Genomic DNA, 26,376 nt, shown 5'->3' on the forward strand with positions numbered 1-26,376 from the left:
ATTAGCCATACAGGCGCAGATTGTAAGAGGAATACACCAATAATATGCTGTGTAAACTAAACCCTAAATGGGCACAGTATTATCATTCCAGGGGGTGGCAGAAGCCACACACACTCTGGCAAGGCTTATAAATGCCCTAGGCCAGATAGCCTAGTATGAACCTAATCAAACTCTGGACAGGCCGCGGATTCTGTACAGTCGAATGGCATGCTTTTGCCTAATGGGCAGCCATTCCCGATACTGTAGGCATGTAATCTGATTTAATAGGCATCACAAGGTAATATCATAGTCCTCACTCCCACCCAGTGGTGTGAGTGTCAGATGCAAACACCAAATGCAGTGCATTTGCAAGTGCTGGAGCAAGCCAGTGTAAGCCTGTTTGGCCGCCTGTATGCGATTATTACACTGGTGAAGCAATGTAGAGGCTGAGTGTACGAAACTGTAACCAGAGGTTAGCATTGCTTAGCACTGTGCAAACCCATGCACACCCGCTCACAACTGCTTTAATGTGCCTTAATCACTCCGTATTCAACGGCCTTGTTCTGCCCAGCAACAAAATAAATAGCATCTGCAAGGCTCAAAACCAGGACCATACACACACAGCTAATGTGATTTACAACTAAACCATGGCAGATATACAGACATCGGATGTTATCACAAACATATCATCCAGCGCAGTCATTCAACAGTATAGGAAATGTATTCCATCATGTAGATGTATGTGTGTGTGTTTATGTCCAGATATAGATACATACATATATATATATAGATATATCAAGAACATCCTATGTGACAACAAAGCATTACAAAGGAATGAAAAGGGAAACACCAGCAATGCCTGTATTATGTAGTGGTGTTGTCCTATGTAATATCAAGACTCCTTCAGACAGACATGTGCTATTAATACACACAAACATTTGTACATTGGCCAAATACATCACTCAGTGCATTTTATTTACATTAACACAAAAGTTCCTGTCCAATCATTATGTGAGAACAGTACTCTTGCAAGGTGCTGTGTGTGACATCATCATCATGAAAAAGGTAAATGGGGTAGCCATAGAGGGACTGGTAGTGTTGTGTGTACAATAGGGTCATCTGCATCATGTGTACCTGGAACCTTTAGGAGTCATGTGCATACCAGGATGGTGTGCCTTGGAGACAGGGGTGAGGACAACTGGAGTATGTTGTGATGCATATTAAAAGGGTTACATGTGTCCAGTGGACACGTGTGTGAAATGGACAGCTAGGTATGGAGCAAATGTTGTTCTAGGAACTGATTGGCTTTTAGTTTCCGTAGGGTGAGAGTGGGATGTGGAGGAAGGAGAGTAGGTATGCTCATGGAGGATAGGTTGGGTAGGATGGCAGACAAGACAGCATACAGGGTTGGCATATGACACATGTGGAAGGATACACCTTGGACGGGGAAGGGTGTTCTTCAGTCACAAGCCCATGAGCCCCCAGATGGAAACAGTGGGATGGAGGTCCCCAGACATGGGCAGCCACCACTGCACCAAAACAGCTGCAAAGATGGCAGTGCTGGGGGCTGTCTAGGAGGGGCAGGCTCACCCTGTAAATGTGATTGTTAGGGAGGGTGGCTTAATGGTTAAGGTGTTTGCCTTACAAACACAAAGTGCAGGGTTTGAATCTCACAAGGGATAATTGGCTAGGCTTAAAATGGCTCACAAAGGCAGTTAGCTGAGCACTAATCTATGAATCTATACTCTGCCCTGGCGTATCTGGTCTCGAAACACCTTATTTAGCCCCCTACACACCACATCCTGGACTGTACGACAGTGGAAAAGTCCCTGTCTGGACCTGCTCCCGGTGGGGGGGGGGGTCAAGCCTCATCCTCAGTGGTGGTTCCACCAGAAGGTGGTGCAAAGCCAACAGAGGTGGAAGTCCAAGGCTGGGCCCCAGATGTGCTGGTGCTCAGTGCCATGGCCAGCTGAAGTGGGACAGGAAGTTCTGCCGGGACCTCCAAACCCATACAGCCTATGGTGTTGCAGTTTTAACACAGATATGGCTTAGTAATAGTCAACAGAATTCAGGATTACTTATAACAGCATGCATAGATATGACTATCAACTCAACACAACAGATGGTATACATTTGCAGAGGGAGCACAACACATGTACATATACTGCATGACATTTGTACAAAGTGTAGAAGACTTGGGACTGCAGCTATGAACAGTGGCCCATTATTGGCATGTCACTGAGAACCCCAGTAACTGTCATACCACTGTTTCATGTGACATATGTCCAATTAGGGATGCGATGGCTGTAACTCTCATCACTATCACCATGAACTGACCACAATCCTCAAACTATGCTTCTGCAGTTCACAGATGTGGGTTCAGTGAGTAACACAGGAAACAAATGGTTCCACACACTGACCAGTCCACAGATGGCCCTACAGATGGGGGTTCCCTAACAAACAGAGCACTGTCATGTCAGTTTTAAAACATGCAGAATAGTCATTACCACACACAACTTGTTAAACTGGCAGTAGTCTCAATGAAGCATAGCTACACTTACCTGCTGTAGTCATGTCTTGCACATTACCCTCCTATCTTTAGGCTATTTTCCATTGTGTATGTTGTTTGAGGAACATCCAGATATCATCTGTGATGCCGTTTACCAAACACCAGATCCAGGGTCCACTCATAGCGACTGTCTTGGGCAAACACCAACATGATGTTCCTAGATATTGTACTGTGTTTCCATGCAATTGGCTATGGGAACAACAGCACAGCTGTTCCACGTGCAATCAGCTAGAGGAGGACTGCAATAGGTGCAGAGGTCATCACCTGATCAAGACCATCACTTACAAAACACAAGCTGCTGCTGAGCAGGTGTACCACTCCACATCCACCAGAGAGTGTGTGGGAGGGACAGAGTGTTTATATCACATTATCAAAAGATGAAAATAGTGAATGCTATTTCATCAGCCCCAAAACATCTAAACATGAAAATATCGAACATTCAGAACAGTGAATTTTTTCCCATGGAAAAAATGCGCTGCTCGGAAACACATACACACAACACAAGCACATCAAACAAACAGCAACCACATACATACACTTAAATTCCTACATCTAACACTATACTAAACTAAACATACACTACTATCTACCCACTTACCTTAACCCAAACCCTAACCCTAAGGTCCATCACTATCGCACACTCACCTAAACCGTGCCCTTACCCTAACTCACTTAAACCGCCCCTAACCCTAAAGTGTGTCACTATCGCACACATGCCTAACCCGTGCCCTAACCCTAACTCACTTAACCCACCCCTAACCCTAACGTACAAACAATCGCACACTTACCTGAACCCAACCCGTAAATTTCCACCACAGCGCTAAGAATAGCAAAGCTGCAGAACAGCGAATTCTTTCCTTGGGAAAGAATTCTCTGTTCTGCAGCTTGGCTATTCTTAGCATTCGCTGAATAGTGTTTAATATCAGAACATTTGAAGTTTTACTACTTCGATGTTCTGATATAGACCCGGGACAGACAGAGGCAAAGTACATCAGAGAAGGGCTTGGAGACTAAAATCAAAGCATCATCTGTCATACAACTACCAGTACAGGGATACAAACCCCTGACTGACTAGCCATTACTATTACAAGTGCATGCAGTTACTCTATGTGTCACAAAGCTGACATGTTGGTGTGCTGTAAGAACATATATGTGTGCTGGTGAGTGACATCTGCAACAGAGATATAGTAGACATACATTAGGTGTAGCACATATTGCTGTCCACATGAATGGATGTCATTGTCAACACAACCACACTCTCTAATGGACTCACATTGCCATTCTTTTCCAGGCCCACAAATACACTTCCTAACTACTTAGTTTGCCACACTGCAGTAATGCACAGGTATTACATGCACCACAGGGGATCTCCGGAGGTTCTATGGGCTAGGGCATGTGAACGTGTCTGACATCAGTCGGTATGCCAATGGGAGTTATAATGGTGTGACTATGGTTGGGAGCATCATACCCCACATGCACATACAAAGTGCCAGCACTGACATGCATGTGTGCATTGCTTCATGAGTGTGTAGTGGTTGGTCGTGCAAGATGGCTGTACAAGGCTGTGTGAGGGGTTATCCTTGGCATTGTGCCACCCGACAATGGTGTGCAGTGTGGTACAGGGGTGTATTGTCTGCAATGTCCCACACAGATGGGTATTGTATGAACTGTCCTGACATCCTGGTTACAATTGTGTATGGCCATTGCTTTGCAATGCATGCCATGTCTGTGTTTGATAATCCTTGACATAGACATTGCCTGGGATGTGCATGTCAACAATAATGTACAGTGATATGTACAAGTGTACCTGGTTTGGCTGGCACATGTTGTGTACACAGACTGTTATCCTCAGATATGCCAATACTGGCCTGGTGTGGCAGGACCTGCTTATAGACAGCAGGTTGACCCTGCACCTGCATTGATAGCATGATACAGGTATTCCCTGGTGTCAGTGGCATCAGTCCATACAGGGCACGTGTGTAAGGCATCGTATGGCATCTGTGGATCACATTTGATGGCACTACATATGTTGCAGGCATCCAGTGGGGAACATAGTGAAGGCACATTGTCCGCAATTATGTGCCTATTGTACTGCTGTACAGGGTGCCATGCCCTCTGCAACCTACTGCAATCACACCATGCCTACTATCTGTCTTCAATGTGGAGGGTACAAGCAACATAGTGGGATATTCTAGGCAAGTGTGTTTGTGTATGACACATGGGTTCAGAACGTATTCCGGGTAATAGTAGGGTTGCATACTTTGTTCACCAGGCCTTTTGCCAGATGTAGGGGTATGGCTTGCCAACAGTGTCCCTTGCCTGATTGACATCTGTATTCCTCGTGAGGTGGACATTGTGACATATAATACATATAATACAGACACCATATAGGAAAACTACAAAATCCGCTACCCAACATGTCCATTGGTTAAACACTTACAGCCACCTCCACACAGGCTCTGACTGTCAAACACACACACCTGCCAGTCTTGGAATAGAACCCCTATCTAACTAGTTTATCACACTACAGCATTACCCAGGTACAGCAAGTGCTATGGAGATTACTGGATTATAGCACTCCCAGAGGTGTATTACTAGGTGGGCAACAACAGCAGGATTGCCAAAGATGGTTATGTGAATTGTAAAGAGTGTGCATACTCTAAAAAGCATTGTTCCTTTTGCAGACACAAACACTTGCCCTGTCTTGGAATAGAACCCCTACCTAACTAGTTTATCACACTACAGCATTATGCAGTTACAGCATGCGCTACAGAGATTACTGTGTTACAGAAGTCCCAGAGGTGTATTTCCAGGTGGGTGACATCAGCAGGATTGCCAAAGGTGGTTATGTGAATTGTAAAGAGTGTGCATACTCTAAAAGCATTGTTTCTTTCTCAGTCAGGCAGACAGACACACACACACACACAGTTGGCCTGTCTGGGATTAGAACAGCTACCAAACTAGTTTAGCACACTACAGCATCATGCAGTTACAGCACGCACCACAGAGATTACTGGTTTACAGCAGACCCAGAGGTGTATTTGTAGGTGAGTGACATCAGCAGGATTGCCAAAGCAGGGCATTTCAAGTGTACTGCAAGTTGTACATGTCTGTTACCTGCGTGTACCCGCTGCCTACCGTCATGAAAACACATTTACACCTGCTTAAAAGTGTCGTATGTGGTCATAATTGACAGTATCAGCAAGGCTTGCAGGTCTTGAACCCTGGACCATGCATAGCGAGGTCACTGGAAGTACCACTAAACCATCTGGGTTGTATACACATTGCATGGAGTTTATAATGCACATCTTACTACAGGTATTCCACAGTAGTGAAAACACATGGGACAGTCACTTTGTGTACATATGTACAGTAACCTTGAATGTACTGAAACTACAAAGACAAGTCCACATCTATACAACTGTCATAACTACATATGTGTGTATATATATATATATATATATATATATATATATATATATATATATATATATATATATATATATATGCACCTACGTGATGTGTACACACACACACACACACACACACACATATATATATATATATATATATATATATATATATATATATATATATATATATATATATATATATATAGCTATAGCTATATATATATATATATATATATATATATATATATATATATATACATACATATATATATATATATATATATATATATATATATATATATATATATATATATATATATATATATATATATATATACACATCTGAACACCCTTTGTGACACAGAAGGGTTCCAAAGGAACTGACATGTACACAAAACAGAGGCATCTCTTGTGTTATAACATTTAAATCTTAAGCAGTTCACCAGAGAAGGGATGGTTGTTGTGCATGTGGAGTTTGGGGTGGGGAATGATGGCTAATGTAATCTACCCCAGGGATTGTGGAGTTACAGTGGGGGAATTATGGGTATGGACTTACACTCTGGTGACCACTTTTGTGTCACTGCTCGACAGTGGCACAGGAAAATATAATACCTGACTGTAGTCGTTCTTGACTGTGTATTCTTTACCATTCCTAACTATGTAATACTTTGTAGACACCGGTCACCACAGATGGCTACCATGATGTGCTAAAAGACATTACACATGTGTATGCCTGGCTACAGGGTAGTCACACACAAAAACACGCACACACTTGCCAATATTGTGCATACACATCTTGCCTATGTAAAGGTAACTAGTACAGTGGTATGCAGTTGGGGTATGTGCCACAGAACACATACAATTACACTTACTCTAATTCGACTTCTGAGCTGGGTGACATCACAGGACTGATTACTTGCAGTGGGGAGGGGGGAAGAGAGAGGTTTAGCAGTTGACAAGGATAAAGGCCAGTGCAAAAGGTGTTATCTCTTTGGAATTCAGCAAAACCCATTGTCATGACAGGATGCAGAGACAAATACAATAACACACCCACACTTAGCCACTTGCTGACACACACACACACTAAGCCATTTGCTGGCACACACTCAGGTATTTGCTGACACACACACACAAACACACTCAGCCATTTGCTGACACACACAGGCATTTGCTGTCACACACACAAACACACGCACACAGTTGCCAGTGGTGGGATCAGAACTCCTGCCTATCTACAGATTACGATTACAGTACTATGCAGTTACGAGACGTGCCACAGAGATTACACATTCCAAGGCAGTCAGCATGCCCTTCTTAGATTGAGGACAACAACAGGGAGACTGACAGTCATGAAGTGCATAGCTGTAAACCTGTGTGTTTAAAGTAGGTGTCCTTATAACCTGTATGCACAACAAGACACATCATCTGCAGGTAGTACATAGGTAGGCCTGAGAGGTATAATTGTAGCACAACAGGAACCTGAACTGGAGTATGCCCATCTGTGGAATGGACAACTACTATCACTATACAGGGTTACAGTGGGCATGCTCATGCACTTAGTAGCACAGGGTCGTTTGGGATGCACTATGACTACAACTACACAAGGTTATACTGGGCATGCTCATACACTTAGTAACAAAGGGCTTGTTGGATGCACTGACTCAAATTACACAAGGTGGCAGTGGGTATGCTCATACACTTAGTAGCACAGGGCTGTTTGGGATGCACTTGGATTCTAACCACAGAAGGCCACAGTGTGCATGCTCATACATTTACATGTACAGAACACATTGTGATGGACTCCTATTGTAAACACACAGCTTTACAGCTATGTACATCTTACCTGTCAGTATATATGCCCATCATACTGGTTTACTACCTGATACCTGTATGTGGCCTCCAAATTATATATCTGTGTCTGTGCTGTGTGATACACATGCTTACATGTACATGAAGTACTGACATATATATGTTAAGTATACACATTCATGCATGTGTGGACATGACAGACAATAGGTTACCTGGGACACACAGGCGGATGCTACCTACAGTCACACACTTTGCTACCCTGAAAGGCATACATTGATAGCAGGTTGTGGACAGTGGCATTATATGTGGAACAGTGGCATGCACAAGCATAATGTGTGAGCCACATTGTGTAGTGGTACTGAGGTGCAGGTACCAAGATGACCTCTCCCGGCTGTGTTAGTAGTTGTCATTATTAGCAGGACTGCTACCCTAAGTATATCTCACATTGGTCATATACACAATTTCTGCTGCTGTCCGTCACCTTACATGAGGCATTTGCTACCAATCATATTACTGCCACTCGCAGTGATGTCATGGTAAGAGTGGCAACTGCTAGACCAAAACAATGAGCCAATGTCCTGCTGTTATTATGAGGTTGTCCAGTGTGTCATTCTGGGCTGTCATGACTGAATGACAAGCCTTCAACACAGATCACATGCATCCATGTGTCACGTGTGTGTGGATAATACCTAGGCCACATTCACCCATATAGCTGCATTCCAAGGCAAATGCCCTACACCCAGAAGTAACACCCTGACACCTACAAGACATTTTCATTGGATGCTTATGCTAACCAGTGCTAGATGTGTGGTTTAGTAATCTATTTGCTCAATGTAGAACCTACAATGGGGATTAGTGACATCTGTGCAGTGAGGAACACCTGGCTGAAGCCTCTGTAGTGCACAATTGCACTACCACCATATAACTCAGATCCAGACATGTGGGCCATAACAGTGGTATGGACCATTCCAGGTGGTGGTGTCCACATATTCATAAAGGCCACTCACGGGTAAAGACCACTACTCTGACATAACTCATCACAGATGAGTCAGGTACAGGTGACAGCAGCAAATGCTGCATTCTAGGTTGTATCCTCATATATATCCACCACCTTGCCCCCAGACTAGAAACACACATCCATATGCGGTATGACATAGTATGGTAGACCACCAGATAACCCTTGATTGGTGGACTGTACCTAGGCCTACATCAACTGTGCAAAGTACCCATGCACAGACACAGCTGCATAATGTGTTATGCAATGCAATAATACCACTGTTTATAACCAGCTCAGTTGTACACATACAAGGGTCCCTCAGATGTTGTCAGCATTAACACGGTCGACTGTTGCTGTACACCAGTAAACAACACCCTCATGGTTAGATATGACCTAACTGTACCTGCCCTGGATATTTAGATCCCACACTCATACAACATAAAGGACATTACCATAGCTTTCGTTATCCATTCCACATACAGGTGGCTACAGTCATTACACACATGCACATGGCAGATAGTATGCTAACAATACATAAGGTTTGATATCTATATTAACAGAGGTAATATTCCTTCTCTACTGGTCACCCATGACACCTATCATATCATACAACACCCCATGTGGCATGTATGTCATTAGACATGTCCACCTATTGCATTGCCTACAAACATACCCAAATAACAGGATCATAGGACCTACACAAGGCCTGTATTGACAGACTCAGGGAAATCCAGCTCTGCTCTGTATGTTCCTGAGTAGTCACAGGTGATATGTTCATGACATGTACAGCCATGTGTGGCCACAGCTCCTACATATACCCCATGTCAACAATTGAAAGCCATGCATGCTGTGTGTTGTCTGGACATTAGCCTTAGTACCACAATAGCCAGTACATGCTGGGGTGAGATGTTTACAAGCCACAGACCTCGCACATGCTTGAACGAGTGTACTGCCTAGCTCTAACAGAGCACATTGCTGGCACTCTTCCAGTAAACATGAGGTGTGTATGGCAAATATGATGTGCTCACTGTTGACCATTACAGTGCTCTCATTTCACCATGGCACTGTCAAGTAACAGTTTGTAGGAGCATGACATGGAATAATGCTGTGTGTGTCTCACTGATATGTGCTGTTGTCATATGTGTACACTTGACTACTCGGTGAAGGTGGTAGTGTCCTACCAGTACATGAATACAACATCCATTATGGTGTACTGCTTGGCTATGTTTCACTCAAGGCGTGGGGAAGGTGTGGAATGTATCCTCTTGACCTGCTAGTGCACTTACTGATGTAGACCGCATATGTGTGCATGTATTGATGTTTGTGTAGATTCCATGTCTGTGCAGTGTCTGATGTCTGAAGGTGACTGTTGTCTTAGTACATCATGCTGTTGCAATACAGCCTCAACATTGCCAGCTGTATATGGTGATATGCTCCAAGTACAGTTAGCTGTACATGAGGTTTGGACAGATGTTTGGACATGATTACTAAGTGGTGGGGCTTTTTTACAGATGAATGATTACTGAGGACAGCTCACTGGTGTGTTACAACCATTCCTATAATAACCTGTGTAACTGATAAGGTCAGGTTTTGTTAACTGAATTGGAAGACAGACAATGTAGAATGCAGTGAATGTGACACTGAAGGCAAACCTCATGACACCTGTAACGGTAATACCACCCCTGTGCATATATTGTGCATATATCAGCACAGTTGGCAAAGGAAAGAGTCAGTAAGCTGTGTAGCAAATGCGATAGTGCTGTACTTCTGTAATACCTATCATGAGATAGGCAGGTGTTTGATTCACACTACTGGCACGTGTGTGTGTGTGTGTCCATATATGTCACGTATGGTTGGAAATACATCCCACATGTTTTCACTCTCCTGAACACTGTTGTTGACACCAGTACAGAGTGAAGTGTAGAAAGAAAGGCATAGGCAGGTGGTTGAACCTCACACATGTAAAGTGTCTGTATGTGTGTGACATAGGTGTATATCTTTGTGAATGTCACAGTGTGTGTGTGTGTGTGTGTGTGTGTGTGTGTGTGTGTGTGTGTGTGTGTGTGTGTGTGTGTGTGTGTGTGTGTTTGGCTGTCCGGTCCTTGGGGTGAGGCTGTATTTTACCATAGTGAAATGTTATTCTCCCCTCCCCCCATCCACTCAATGCAATCTAGTATCCCTGTTGATATCATCATTCATAGACGGGCATTGTAACCACCTGTTAACATGTGCACCCTGGGGTGTGACCTGTTGTTACATAGCCTACTGGTGGACCCCCCTCCCCACATACACTCACTGTACTGTAGTATCCCTGTCGATGTCCTCGATCTTAGGCCATTCCGACTACCTGTACATGTGTAATCTCTGTGGCACATCTTGTAATTGCGTAGTACTATAATGATGATATGCACATAGGCAGAGGTTCTCATCCAAACATTGGCAACTGTGTGTGTGTCAGAGTGTGTGTTACTGTGTCTGTGAATCCCTGAGTGTGTGGGTGTGTCTGTGTTTGCATGCTGTCATGGCAGTTGCTATTACTGCTTCCCAATGAGAAGCCATTATTGCCACTGGCCTTTACCCTTGTCATCCACCATACCACTTTTTTACCTCCTCCCTGCTCCAGGTAACAATACCTATGATGTCATCCACTATGGATGTGATGGCTCTGAACACAGTAGCTTACTACACAGCTATCATGCTCTTAGATCATTAGAACAGTAAACATAATTGAAACATGGGACAATATAACTGTCATGTGGAAGCTACAAAGTGCATGCAGGTATTGTCATACTGACCTGTGACATGTCAACATGTACATATGGGACACTAACCGCAAACACCGACATCCCCCGGCACATGCAACTACACCTGAAAGAGAAAGGCAGAACATCAAGATCAACATGCTGTTAGTGTTGTTACACATGATACATAATGTCAAATGTACAAAATGAATTCTAAAACTGTAATACATGGTATGTCTGCTGCCTGTCAACACTACTCAACAATATTAATCTACAATTGTCTACCTAGTATTTTTACCCTGTGCATCAGACCATATGAGTATGTCCCTGCACTGATAGTATGGATGACAAAGATGCGGCACAGGCATCATCATATGCACAGGGTGATAATGTTTGCCAGAGGCCTAGGCTGCGTCATTGGATGACATAATAATTGCACATTATTTAGGGGCTTTGTAGTTCATTGTAGGTAATGATTTGTGGCCGCAGTCATTGGGATCTATTATTATTAACTTTTTATTTACATTTTATTTTTCCGTCTAGGTTTTTTTAAGTGCATCAACGATGTACTCAATGAGTTTTATCATAGAATAGTAATCATATATATGTCACTTTTTGTTTTCGTACGCTGTCTCAATATTGCAATGTAATTTTGTATTTTATTGTATTTCAATGTGACCATGTGACAGGAAATGAAGGGATATATAAGGGGGTTATTGGATGACATTGTATCCGTTCTGAAGTTGTTTTTTTTCAAACTGATGAAAAGCTTGTGTAAGCTTAATAAACGTTTTTATCCGTTGATTTTATCATTCTATTGAACTGTTTTTTGTCCTCTGGAGGGCTACTGGAGAGAGTCCACCTTTTCATTTTTCATTATTTTTTTTGTTGTTAGTAGTTTATCTTATTTCACATGTCAGTGTTATCCCATATGACATAACTCCATAGATGTCATATGCGTCACTGAGGACAGGGTTATGCAGATGAAGGGTGGTATGTATGGGATGTGAGACATCATGTTTTGCAGGATAGTTGAGCAGTGTTGCAGTCAGCCCACTACATGTCATGGACATGTCAGATAGCACATGACATTGTGTGACATTCATAGCAAGGGTATAATCCACAAGGGTGTATCCTGTGGGCCAGTCATACTCCAGCTCCAACACATTTAGAGCGTGTGCACACATATGCTCTCTGTACAGTACTGTTCGTATTCCCAACATGTGTAATGCTGATATGTAGTACCTGTCCTTACAGTGAAACACACCTCCATCATTGTATTCACTGTTGTCCACACATCTGGCAATGACAGTTTGTAAGGTTTAGTGTAGGTGTTTCATATAGTCTTCCATTGTTTCACATGGGTAACCACTGTGATGCATTGCAGGTCTGACCAGTGTCTATTAACAGGACCACCATACATTATGAGTACGTGTGTTATGGCAGATAACATGCAATTAATAGGATCCGTGCATTATTAAGCCTAGTAAATAGTAACAATCTCACCTGTCATAGGCTGCTGTCGCTGCACAATGCCAGATGTACCTAAAAAGGAGTGTGATAGCTACAGGGTGCAATGTCCATGTTAGCACATAAGCCAGTACAATACACTATACTATGAAGTATGCACATATGTGCATACATAGAGTAGCAAACTATAGTATGTGGCATGTGTGCATACATGCCTTGCATATGATGTTACATTACATATTGTACAGTAACACATGTAACTATGTGAAATATAGTTGTGTTATATGTGCAGTACTGGCTTACCAGGCAACTCCAGGATCGGTGGTTAACAGACACCCACCTCCACAATACCAGCTAAAGCTTGTGAATGGAGGTCTTCAGGTGTCTCCAGGTTGGCCAGTAGCTCCTCAGTATGTGTGAGTGGGGGCTGGGTGAGTGGCCCTCCCACCTGTTGCACCTTGTTCCCTTACGATTGCATTAGCATGCTGTTTCGCCCATCTTATGAGATCAGTGCAGTGTCAGCACACCTGCTTATAGGTGCGATTGTGACCACCAACATCATTTACCCTCCTGCAGAGTTCCTCCCACAGGGCATCCTGCTGCTGTGCATTCTGTGGCACAGGGCTGAAGAGTGTTGTATGGTTGTTGAGGAGGTATGGGATGAGGACCTCATCCTCCAAGCAGCTGTATGCTGGCAGCCTGCTACGTTGCCTACATGGAAGACATAATGATGGAGACAGGTCACAGTAACTCACAAGAAGTACAGAAGTATAGCTGAACATACACATGTATCAAATTTATTAAGATTACATATAAGTCTTTGCAAATCTACATGACACTAACACCACTGACATGTATAAGTCACACACATTTGACACTTACTGGTGATGTGATGTTATCGCCATATATGTGTGTGTCATGTGATGACATTGCTCATACTCCATGTGAATGTTGTCTTGAATTGGGCATGTCTGTTTGCCTGTACTGGTGTCTTTACCTATCAGCACATGCCTGGATGTGTTCACATTAATGCAATTGACCTTAATGCTGTGTATATATCACATATATAGTCATACATAGCCATTAGGGACATGACCTGTGACCCTACAAACTTGCAAGCATGTATGTGTTTTGTCATATACATCTGCATGGCACTGTACAGCTGTGTAGCATTCTACCATGTATTGCCTGTGTTGCACATGTGTAACACATGGGACAATAGCTAGTCTGATGCTATTTTCAGGGTTGGATATCAACTATATCATGTATGGTCATAGGGATCTAGTAGGCTATATGCCCTGGGTCATTTATGAGCCTAGGCAGACAGGTTACCTAGCTGTAGGCAACAGACAGGTAGGTTTCAGTGGCCAGTTCAAGCAGTGCCACAGAATTGATCCACAGGGTTACTGATATATTTGGCATCAGTCATCACACCATGTCACAGAAAGGGGTGATGTGCAGCTTCACTGGACAAGGATGCATAGTATGGCAAGAGTATGTTAAGTGTATGGGACAAAGATCTGTCAGGCATGTTGTGATCCTTGTACTAGAAAGGTGGATGTCCATGAAGTATGTGTTTATTTGGGATCAGGATGTGTTAAGTGTAGCAGGTCCAACACCTCTGGGTTGGACATGGCTTTATTTAGGGTAGGCTGCATGCTACATAGTGCAGCTAGGAATTGGGAAGGGCAGTATAGGCCATCTACAGATGGGCAATAACCCTTAAAGGAAATATGTGATCTATTGTGGGTCACATGAATGTTGAGTATGGCTGAGCAATTATCTCTATATTCCTGGATGGCACCCTGTCATGATTAGGGGTGCCACATACAACTACCTGGTGTGGTGAAGTAACTATCAAAGGAAAGAGTACTGTCCAGCTGCATCCCATGCACACAGTTGCCATTATGTTGACCGCTGCCTAGGTGGTAGTTCATGGGTACAGGGTTTGTAACATAGGGGATGACAATGCAATACTTAGCTGTCAGATTGTGGCCATATGTCACACACCACACACCTGACACACTAAGGCCCTTCTGTATGTTGAACATGCCACACATTGAGACAACTATTGCTCCTAGTTCATAGTCATTTGCAAACATCAATAGGCTGATGTCTTCTGTGTTAGTCTGTGTGGTATAGATAACAAAGTGGGGAAGTACCAGGAATGAAGCCTGTATTACTGTGGCTGGCACTGGTTTGATATGCGTGTATTAGTCAGACAACTTCAGTAGTGTTGGTTCTGCCAGCAGTCCAGTTAACAACCACTCCTGTGACATAGGAATATACACCTAGTTTACTGAGTGTAGTTGGAACACAGTATGGGTGATGGTGTCCTATGACCTGGCAAGGTCATGATATGCAGTGTGAATCAACCCTAATCTCATCTACATCTGTACTGAGTACATCTACATCTGTACTGAGTATATCAAATACATTGATCACGGTGCATGGCCTTACAGACCAGACTCAGCAGGGTAGTTGTGCACTATTTCCCATTATCAGTGGTGTCTCCCCCTTTGTGGGGTGTGATAACTGTTGCTGTTCACCATTCGGTGTGTACACAGCCTGACATGGAGTTATGATTGAACATGATGTGTATGTGGATAGCTGATTGTTCTTACATTTGTGTAGGATACACCTTGGGATGTTTACAGGTCCCATGAAAGCTATATGTATGGCTTTAGAGAGTGCAGCTTGTACCTGCATAGTCATTATTACAGGAGCCCTGTAGTGTACATGGATATATTGCTATGTGTATCTATTGGGGGTGTGGGAGTGGGTATAGGTTCTCCAAGACCCTATCTGGATGAACAGGTGCTATTTCTGTAGGTGCAGTACTTCCCACGCCATAGTGCTGTGCAGCACAGCAGGTCTTGTCGTTGCCATTATGATTAATGACACAGCTATAGAATGCTGTGTGATTGGCCTCATAATATGTGGCTGATTAGTTTCACAGTAGCTTTGTGTGGTTTTATATGGTGTATCTGCATCTTACTGAGGCTGACCAGCGATCACCTTCACTCATGTGTGTTCACTCTTCCAACAGTTACTACCTTCTGTGGTACAGTTTAAAGCATGGTACCACCAGTTTGCCTACTTGTTTGTGTTTGGTTGAATCCTGGTTCTGTTTCAATGGCACAATCACTGCATGTATGTGACTACTTAAGGTTCATTTGTGTAGGATTCAGCATTTGCACATGCATTGTCCATCTGCATGGGTGCCATGAGGGTCACCACTCTGCTCTTAGGAAACATAACATTGGCATTGGAGATAAACTATGTGTAACATACTGTTAGCCCTGTTTGTGTGACTACTGTGATCCAGGTCATTGGGGTAACGGAATCCAACATGCACTGAGCACAGGTGTTGGTACATGAGGAGTCTTCCCAGTTCATAATGGAATAGTTGAGAGTAGCCATTATTATGGTTCTGTCTCAGACCTAATCTTCCCCATTACAGCACATTATGACAGTTGAGAAATCCATGGCATGGTGGGTGATCTGTCACAAGGTACAATTTGAATTCCACTTTGGCACAAAGGTAGTTGCTCAGCATAATGCATCTGTAGTTATGCAAGTGCAACTAGTGTGGGGGTGTACATATCCTTCAGGAATATGGACACCCCTGTGGCCCATGTGTTCCAATAAAGGATAATGGGCAAGAGGTGAGGTATGTGTTATAACATGGTCATGCAGGTGTGCTTTCCGGAGCATTGAAACATGTCTCAGCCACTGCACAGATATGTTCTCCATGTTAGGGATTGACATATGTGTGTCCATATAGTATTTCTGACATGTATCATTGTATAGCGAGACCCACAGTTTATTGTTTGGCTGTCCCTGTAACAGCAGTGGACCTTCACTTGAACTGTGCATGATGAAGGCACTATAGGGGAAGCGTGAGTCCTAGGCAGTATCCAGATTCCCAGGGGTGACAGGTGCAAGCCCTGTATGGAAAAGCATCATGGTCTGTCAACCATGTTATCCCAGGCAGACAGATACTGGATACCCTTTGACTTGCACCACTACACTAGACAATTGTGGAATACAATCCTTTTGTCCCTGTACTGCAGTATCATTCTGGCCAATGGTAGAATGCTACCCAGGCCTTAGGACATGCCTGCATGGGCTACAAGACCTGACAGTTCCTACATATGTTTCCATGCAATCCAGGCTACTGCATCACAGGTCTTGCACAACAACATGGAATATGCCAGAGCCATATGTATAGTTCAAAAGGTGGCCTGAGTGTATGGATATGTGGCTAATCATGGCAGACAGGCAGCTAACAGTATGTATGCCCTTGTATACGTTGGTGTTTAACATAGTGCTAGGGTTTGCATTCACAAATGAGTACTGTTGGGCATGTTTTCAGCCACGTGTTCTAAGGTGTGAAACAATTATGCAAACTATGTCATACAGTTTGTGTATTTCAGTGTCTGTCTCTTCCAGCTTGGGAGGTCACTTGTTTGGCCAGATACTTAGAAGTGTCTGTGAATGTCTGTGATTTCTGGTAGTGTGTGTGGGTGTCCCTACTGTGTTCTGGAAAGGGTATGTGTTGGTTGTGCTGATGAGATGCATGTGTTAACCTACACCTCATGACTGTCCAGTCCAGTCATGGCTGTAGACTGGGCTGTCTTCAAGTTTACCCCTGTAGCTGCATCCCAAACAATGTGTGGGGCATGGCGTTAGGTGGGTTTGGCAGTGTACATGGCATAGAGATTACATTCCCCCAGGATGGCCACATACACAAAGCTGACATTAGTAAACACCAGTAGCTGACTAGTGGACATGCCTGTATGAGCATTCAGTACTACAAGTACCAAGTACTGTATTTAGTTTGCGTATTGCTTATGAAGATGTTTTAGACAGTGATGCTCACATGTAAATATTTGTGTTATGAACGTGACAACACTGGCTATTACCGAAACATTGTAGCTACCTTTAGCAGCAATCCTCCTCTGAGGAGCACATCACATCCTGTTAGTTGATTACAGATGATGCAAGTGTCTACAGGTCTGTTTCCTTCTCTGGGTATATACTCACATATCCACCAGGACCATGAGCTCTGTTGGGCACAGACACCCACTCTCCAAACAGAGGCATGCATCAATAGACTCGTATGCCACTATCAACATGATCAGGATATAATCAGATAGTGTAAGCCATCACCTATGAAGCAGCTATTACACATGGGCAGCTGTCTTCTACATCTTACACTCCTACTGCAGATGTTACACTGGAGTTAAAGATGATATGCAACCTGTTTCATTACCAGTACTGTGTACTACCTTACATACAGTATGTGTAAGCGGCTGTTAGGTTGGCAATAAGAGGTTGGGCTACACAAGCCTGGTAGTTCAACCAGTGTGTCTCTACTCTCAATATCCACTTTATGTAGGTGTGCACATAGCCATTTGGTCCAGCCCTGTAACAAGGGTCACTACACATTTGCATAACATGTACACATGCACAGCTGCTATTGCTTGCAAACGATACTAGAGAAGTCCAGCCCTGTAACAAGGGTCACTACACATTTGCATAACATGTACACATGCACAGCTGTTATTGCTTGCAAACGATACTAGAGAGGTCCGGCCCTGCAACAAGGGTCACTATACATGTGCATAAAATGTACACATGCACAGCTCTTATTGCTTGCAAATTATACTTGAGAGGTCCAGCCCTGTAACAAGGGTCACTACACATTTGCATAACATGTGCACATGCACAGCTCTTATTGCTTGCAAATGATACTAGAGAGGTCCAGCCCTGTAACTACAAGTACCAAGTACTGTATTTAGTTTGCGTATTGCTTATGAAGATGTTTTAGACAGTGATGCTCACATGTAAATATTTGTGTTATGAACGTGACAACACTGGCTATTACCGAAACATTGTAGCTACCTTTAGCAGCAATCCTCCTCTGAGGAGCACATCACATCCTGTTAGTTGATTACAGATGATGCAAGTGTCTACAGGTCTGTTTCCTTCTCTGGGTATATACTCACATATCCACCAGGACCATGAGCTCTGTTGGGCACAGACACCCACTCTCCAAACAGAGGCATGTATCAGTAGACTCATATGCCACTATCAACATGATCAGGATGTAATCAGATAGTGTAAGTCATCACCTATGATGCGGCTATTACACATGGGCAGCTGTCTTCTACATCTTACACTCCTACTGCAGATGTTACACTGGAGTTAAAGATGATATGCAACCTGTTTCATTACCAGTACTGTGTACTACCTTACATACAGTATGTGCAAGTGGCTGTTAGGTTGGCAATGAGAGGTTGGGCTACACAAACCTGGAATTTCAACCAGTGTGTCTCTACTCTCAATATCCACTCTATGTAGGTGTGCACATAGCCATTTGGTCCAGCCCTGTAACAAGGGTCACTACACATTTGCATAACATGTACACATGCACAGCTGTTATTGCTTGCAACCGATACTAGAGATGTCCGGCCCTGCAACAAGGGTCACTATACATGTGCATAAAATGTACACATGCACAGCTCTTATTGCTTGCAAATGATATTAAAGAGGTCCAACCCTGTAACAAGGGTCACTACACATTTGCATAACATGTACACATGCACAGCTGATATTGCTTGCAAAGATACTAGAGAGGTCCAGCCCTGTAACAAGGGTCACTACACATTTGCATAACATGTACACATGCACAGCTGTTATTGCTTGCAAATGATACTAGAGAGGTCCAGCCCTGTAACAAGGGTCTCTACACATTTGCATAACATGTACACATGCACAGCTCTTATTGCTTGCAAACAATACTAGAGAGGTGGATATTACATGTGTTATGTGCATGGATAGTTACCTGGCTCTTCCAATTATCTTTGCGATCATGCTGCTAAACTGTCAGATGAATACAAATGATATGTATCCTGTTATTGAGTATGGTAATTGCCAACAGACATAACTACTGTTTACATAACATAACAGAACTGCTAAGTAGAACAGAATACAGATCTGCCTAAAGTACTGTACATATCACAGTTATTGGCACAATATCCCACAATGCACACCATATTTGCACGGTAAGCCCACCATTAACATATTCATCTTACTTATACACCCATACGTATGTCAACTGTTACAATATATCGACATATACTATCCCCTGTTATAGCATATACTTGTTGGACCAATCCTGACACTGACAGTGGCTGGAAGCGAATTGGAGGGTTCCAAGTCCATATCATCCCTTGTGGTGTATGCGGAGTTTGACTTGTGACTTACAGCAGTACACACATAGAATACTACAAGCATTATGACTGCTCAACAATACATCACTACAAGATAGCAATTTCTGCTATATGAATTGACTACACTGTAATTCTTACAGAACAGGTACTACATACACAGACATGCTACATGTTATACATACCTTCTTAGTAATTGGAGGTGTTATTGACTAGTATAATACTCGTTTTCGGTTTGTCTTTCAGTTTTTTGTACTGTCCTACAGGTAGATACAGATGGTTTGAATGTGTGACAAGGCAACCTTTTATAGTTACAGATCAGTAACGTGCTATCCCGATAGCCAATTGGTGTTCCTAAGTAGCTAATTACATGCACATCAGCTGCGCTGCTACTGCCTTAGCCAATACCATGTCTACAGTGGAGTATAACTGAGTACTCCATTTGGGCATTGTCCCTTTGCCTTACTTGTGAGGAAGACGGTGTGGAAGTGTTGTTTGGAATCTATTGCAACAGCTGTATGGAGATGAACAGTAATATATTGTGTGTAATGCTTAGAGGATTTGGTCTAAATGTGAGTACTGCTGTTATATTTCTGAACATTGCTACTTGTGCAGGGTTTGTCTGTACCTAATACTTCTGCATATGTTTCAGTCTGGCCAGGTTGTTTGACCAGCTCAAGGCTGCATAGCTATGCATATAATGTTAGGGGGTTTACAGTGTGCTTACCAGACATATTTAGTTTGGTGTTACTGTGTATCATACTGTGCTGATAATCAGTACTCGGTAACACTTCCTGGTGTACGAACCTTTCAACCCTCTGAAATGGGATTAGTTCATACAAACCCTGTTACATCAGCTGTTCAATTGTATAACAGCAACTATTTCACATAGGGCCATGTCAGTGTGTCTGTGTCCAGGTATGTTAAGGTTTCAGCACATGTTGTACAGTAGTTAATTAATTGGTTATGGTGTGTATTGATGTAATTATTTTGGTTGTGGGGTAGATGTTGGTGGGTGTATATAGCACATGCAGGTGTGTAGGAATAAGAAGTTATGTACCTACCATAACGTTCCATGTTAGTTGTCTTCTCTCACCTTCTTTCTTGCTGGATGGGTTCAGAGCCAAGAGCTAATTTCACCAGCTCGAGGCAACCCTATATCCCATGATGCAAGGTGGAGACTACCCAGATCTCGTTTGGTAGCTAAGGAAATTATGCAATATATTCTTCCAACTGGAGAGGAGGAAGAAAAAGCAACAATACTAAAAATGACAATCATAATAATCATAATCCTCTGAAAGGGATCAACCTAATCTAGTGACTCTAGAAGCTGAGTAGCTAGAAAAAAAAAAGGATAAAACCTCTTAATAGAAGAGGCATAATCTTCTCGGTCTAACCAGGCTAGAGGGATGGATGGCGGGATGCAAGAAAGAAGGCGAGAGAAGACAACTAACATGGAACGTTATGGTAGGTACATAACTTCTTAATGTTAAGTTGTCAATCTCACCTTCATTCTTGCTGGATGGGACCGCGTCCCTAGCACCTCTATCCTCGGTGGCTCAATGGAACAGACTCTTGAGAACGGTGGAACCAAAATTCACTCTGTCTAGGGAGGCCAAGTCTAATTTGTAATGTGAAACAAAGGTATGAGGAGAGGCCCATGTGGCTGCTGCGCAAATAGTGTCTATTGGAAGTCTAGCCTGAAAAGCTGTAGATGTAGCTAGAGCTCTGGTAGAATGGGCTTTTGGCCTAGAAATCAACTCTTTGCCTCTGAGCTGATAAATGTAAGTAATCACAGAAGACAGCCATCTAGATAAAGTCACCTTGGAGACTGGAAGGCCTTTCCTGTTCTCTGCATAGGATAGAAACAGTTGATCAGATTTCCTAAAATGTTTAGTTTTGTCCAGATAATATCTGAGTTGGCGGTGAACATCAAGACAATGTAGTTTTTGTTCCGCTCTATCAGAATAATTTGGGAAAAAAACTGGAAGATCAATGGATTGATTTAAGTTCGTCTGCGATGCCACTTTGAGTAAGAAAGACAGATTAGTCCTTAGAGATACCCTGTCTTTGTGGAAGATTAAGTAGGGAGGACGAATGCAGAGAGCATGAAGCTCAGATACTCTCCTGGCAGAAGTAACGGCGACTAGAAAGAGTGTCTTCCAAGAAAGAAATTTCAATGAACAGGCATCCGCAGGTTCGAAAGGGGGAAGAATCAAGGATGTTAAAATTAAATTTAGATCCCACTGTGGTGGGGGGTCTCTAATCGGAGGTTTAAGTAAAAAGATACCTCTAAGGAATGCCTTGCAAAGTTTATGTGACATAATGTTGTGGTCCAAAAAGCCTATATGAAAATTTGAAATTGCTGCCAGCTGAACTTTTACTGTGGAGGAAGAAGTTCCTGAATGAAAAATCTCAGCTAGGACGTCCAAGACCAAATGAATCAGAGCAGTATAGGGGTCTATATTCCCAGCTTTTGCCCAGAAGGAGAAACGTTGCCATTTACTAGTGTAAATCCTTCTGGTGGAAGATTTAAGGGAAGCTACTATGATATCCCGGACGGGATTAGAAATCATAGGAAGCCTGGCTAAGGATGGAAGTGGTGCAACCAAGCAGTGAGGTTGAGAGAAGGTATGGATTGGTGCAGCTGCCCCGACTGGTGGGTCAGAAGATCTGGAACCGGGTCCAGATGCCATGGCTGTACCAAGAGATAATGATGTAGGAACGGAAACCATATCTGTCGAGGCCAATAAGGGGCAATGAGAATCAACTTGGCTCTCAAGGTGGTTGCTTTCTGAATTACTTGAGGTATCAGAGGAAAGGGGGGAAAGGCATAAAGAAGTCCCTGGGGCCAATCTTGGGTTAGAGCGTCTCTGGGGGGATGGCCTGGAAGGGGGAAGAGAGAGAAGTCTGGGCATTTGCTGTTTTGAGGTGTAGCAAAAAGGTCGCAGCAAGGAAGGCCCCACTCCTGAAAAATCTCTTCCGTCACTGATTGTTTGAGAGACCACTCATGAGGCATGAGAATAGCTCTGCTCAACCTGTCCGCTATGATGTTGGATTTCCCGGGGATATGCATTGCTATCATTAACCACTGAGAAGAGATTGCCCACTGCCAAAGTCTGAGAGCCTCTCAACACAGTGGATAGGACTTGGTTCCGCCTTGTTTGTTGATATACCACACTACGGACATATTGTCCGTTTGGACTGCAATAGTTCCCAGGGGAAGAGAGTCGTTGAGGGCTTGCAACGTTAAAAGCACTGCTCTCATCTCTAGGACATTTATGTGCAGGTGGTATTCGAAAGGTTGCCAAGTGCCATGGACCATCCTGCCCTGATAATGCCCCCCACCCGATCAGGGGAGGCGTCCGATGTAACCGTGGCGACCGGGGCAGGAGGAACAAAGGGTCTGCCCTGATGGACTTGAGGGGACGATATCCACCAGGTCAGATGCCTTTTGCAAGTTGGAGTTATTATGATCCTGTGACGCATGGGAAGTTGTTGAAAGGACCATTGGGCGAATAGCATCCATTGTAGAAGACACATGTAAAAGCGGGCAAAGGGAAGAAGTGTTATGGCAGCCGCCATAAGACCCAATACTTTCAGAGCAAATCTGGCCTGAATTTTGTTGCTGAGAAGAATCACCTGGACGTGACTATGAATGTCCAAGATCCTTTGATCTGTTAACTTTGCTGAAAGTTGTACGGTGTCCAATTTTGCGCCTATAAAAGTAATAGATTGACAAGGCGACAAGGTAGATTTTTCAAAATTTATAGAAATCCCTAGCCCTCTGCAAATATGAATGGTGTAATCGCTGGCTTGGAGAAGTTGATGCCTGGTGGTGGCAGTGAGGAGCCAGTCGTCCAGATATGGAAACACCTGGAATCCTTGACGTCTCAGGTGAGCCGTAACCACTGCCATACATTTGGTGAACACTCTGGGGGCTGTAGTGAGTCCAAAAGGCAGGGCTCTGAATTGGAAGTGACTGGTCTCCAGCCAAAAGTGGAGAAACCTTCTGGAGCGCCTGTGAATTTTTATGTGATAGTACGCATCCTGAAGATCTACTGAGCACATCCAATTGTCTTTGCCCAGAAAGGGTAGAATGGACTGAAGCGTGACCATCCGGAATCTTGTTTTCTTTACAAACTTGTTTAGTTTGCTGAGATCTAATATTGGTCTCCAGTCCCCTGTCTTTTTTGGTACTAAAAAGAACCTTGAGTAGATTCCGGATCCTATTTGGTCTGCTGGGACTGGCTGGATGGCTCTTTTTGCTAGCAGTATTGATATCTCTGGTACTGCTAGTTCCCTTAGAATGGGTGGAACATCTGGAAGGGTTCCCTTTTGCTGAATTGGGGTTTGAATAAAGGGAATTTTGTAACCCTCAGATATAATCGACTGTACCCATTTGTCTTGAGAAAGGGAAAGCCAGGCTATTGGGTACAGCGATAATCTTCCCCCGACTGCATCCGAAGGTGGACAATCGGGCAACATCTCAGGGATGCTGGAAGGGTTTGTCAGAAAGAGGCTCTCTGCTACCCTGATTCTGCGGACCCCCTCTGCCCCTAGGGTGACATCTGTTGTTGTTACCCCCTCTGCCTCTGGGGGTAAACTGACCTCGTGCATCAGGCGTGACTCCTTGAGATTTGCGGAACCACATTTTCACCCTTCTGACCTTTTGGGTAAGGTCTTGAAGGGGTGGAGAAATGGACTCCTACGGCAGAAAGAGTCTTGCCATCTTGTTCGCATCTAGTCAAGGTGTCTTTCACTTGAGGCCCGAACAAGGTCGAACCATCAAAAGGGGAGTTTGTGAAGGACGCCTTGAAGACGTCTGCAAAATTAGAAAGCCGCATCCAGGATTGATGCCTTAAAGCCACTCCTGTGCCTGCAGCCCTACTCGCTCCATCGGCTGCATAAGAAATGAGCTGCATGGAGGAGTTAACAATGGAGTTTAGGATTCCTAGCTGTGAGTTAATCTTATCCTGAGACCCAGCAGCTGACGGATCCTGTAAAACTTCTCCCAACTCTTTAAGAACATCTCTTTGAAGGCAGGTGAAGTGACACAAGTAGTTCAGCGATCGCATGGCAAAGGTCGCTGAAGAAAAAAATCCGCTTGCCGTACCTGTCCATAGTCCTAGAATCCTTGTTAGGAGGATTGACAGGTATTGAAGGATCAGCTAGTTCCTTTTTGGTGGCTGCAGCCACCACCATGGCATCAACCGGGACACCTTTTGTCAAATATTGCCTATCAGGTGGGGCCATAATGAATTTAGAAGGCCTCCGAGGAATAGGTTCCACCGAATCTGGGGCCATCCATGCCTTCCAAGCCACCACGTCCATAAGAGGGTCGAAAGGCGGAGACACCCAGGAGGTGGAGGGTCGAGATCCGAACGCCTCCAGGTATACTGACTTGTCCTCGGAAGGATTAAGGGAGGGCCAGTTCCCCCTCTGCTTAAGGAGTTCAAGGATGTCTGAGAAAGAGACATCCACAGAGGAGGACCTTGGGGATCCCTCCGACTCAGTCAGTATCAGATGTAATAGACTCGGGGGAGTCTAGATGTTTCCTCTTACATGTCCTCTTATATGGAGGTTCACCTGATGGATCAGGAGAAGCCTCGGAAGAGGAAGATATTCCCAATGGGGAAACCTGAGGCGTTGGATCTCTGGGTCCGGGAGCAAGAGAGTGGGAAGAGACGTCAGCAGGCACTGTAGTGGGAGGAGCTGATGGAACTGACCGTTGACTATGCCCAGGGGCTAGTACACTCCTCATCACCTCGAAGGCTCCCCCATCAGAGAGGCCAGAAGGTTCCCGCTCCGAAGAGATAGGAACTCCAGGCCTCACCAAGAGGGAAGGCTCCGAGGCAGATGTCGGGGCTGAGCTCACCAACGCCGAAGCCCCGAGAGGGAGAACGGGGTTGGACTTGTTGCCACTCGCCCCCTCGGAGCCGACGAGAGAGACCAGATGCCCGGATCCCTCCAATGAAGCCTCAAGGAGGAAATCGGAGTGGAGGATGACGGAGCCAAAGGGGGGGGTGGTATCGGCTCCAAAGCTACAACAGTCACGGCTCCGAGGAGCTCCGGCTCCAAGCTCTGTAAGAGAGTCGAAGGAGGAATGTTAGATGGATGTGAGATAGCTACCATCTGTTGAGATGGGCTATGGAGCATT

Source organism: Protopterus annectens, chromosome 7.part0, assembly GCF_019279795.1.
Source record: "Protopterus annectens isolate FY-2018-M chromosome 7.part0, PAN1.0, whole genome shotgun sequence".
Classification (NCBI taxonomy): Eukaryota; Metazoa; Chordata; order Ceratodontiformes; family Protopteridae; genus Protopterus; species Protopterus annectens.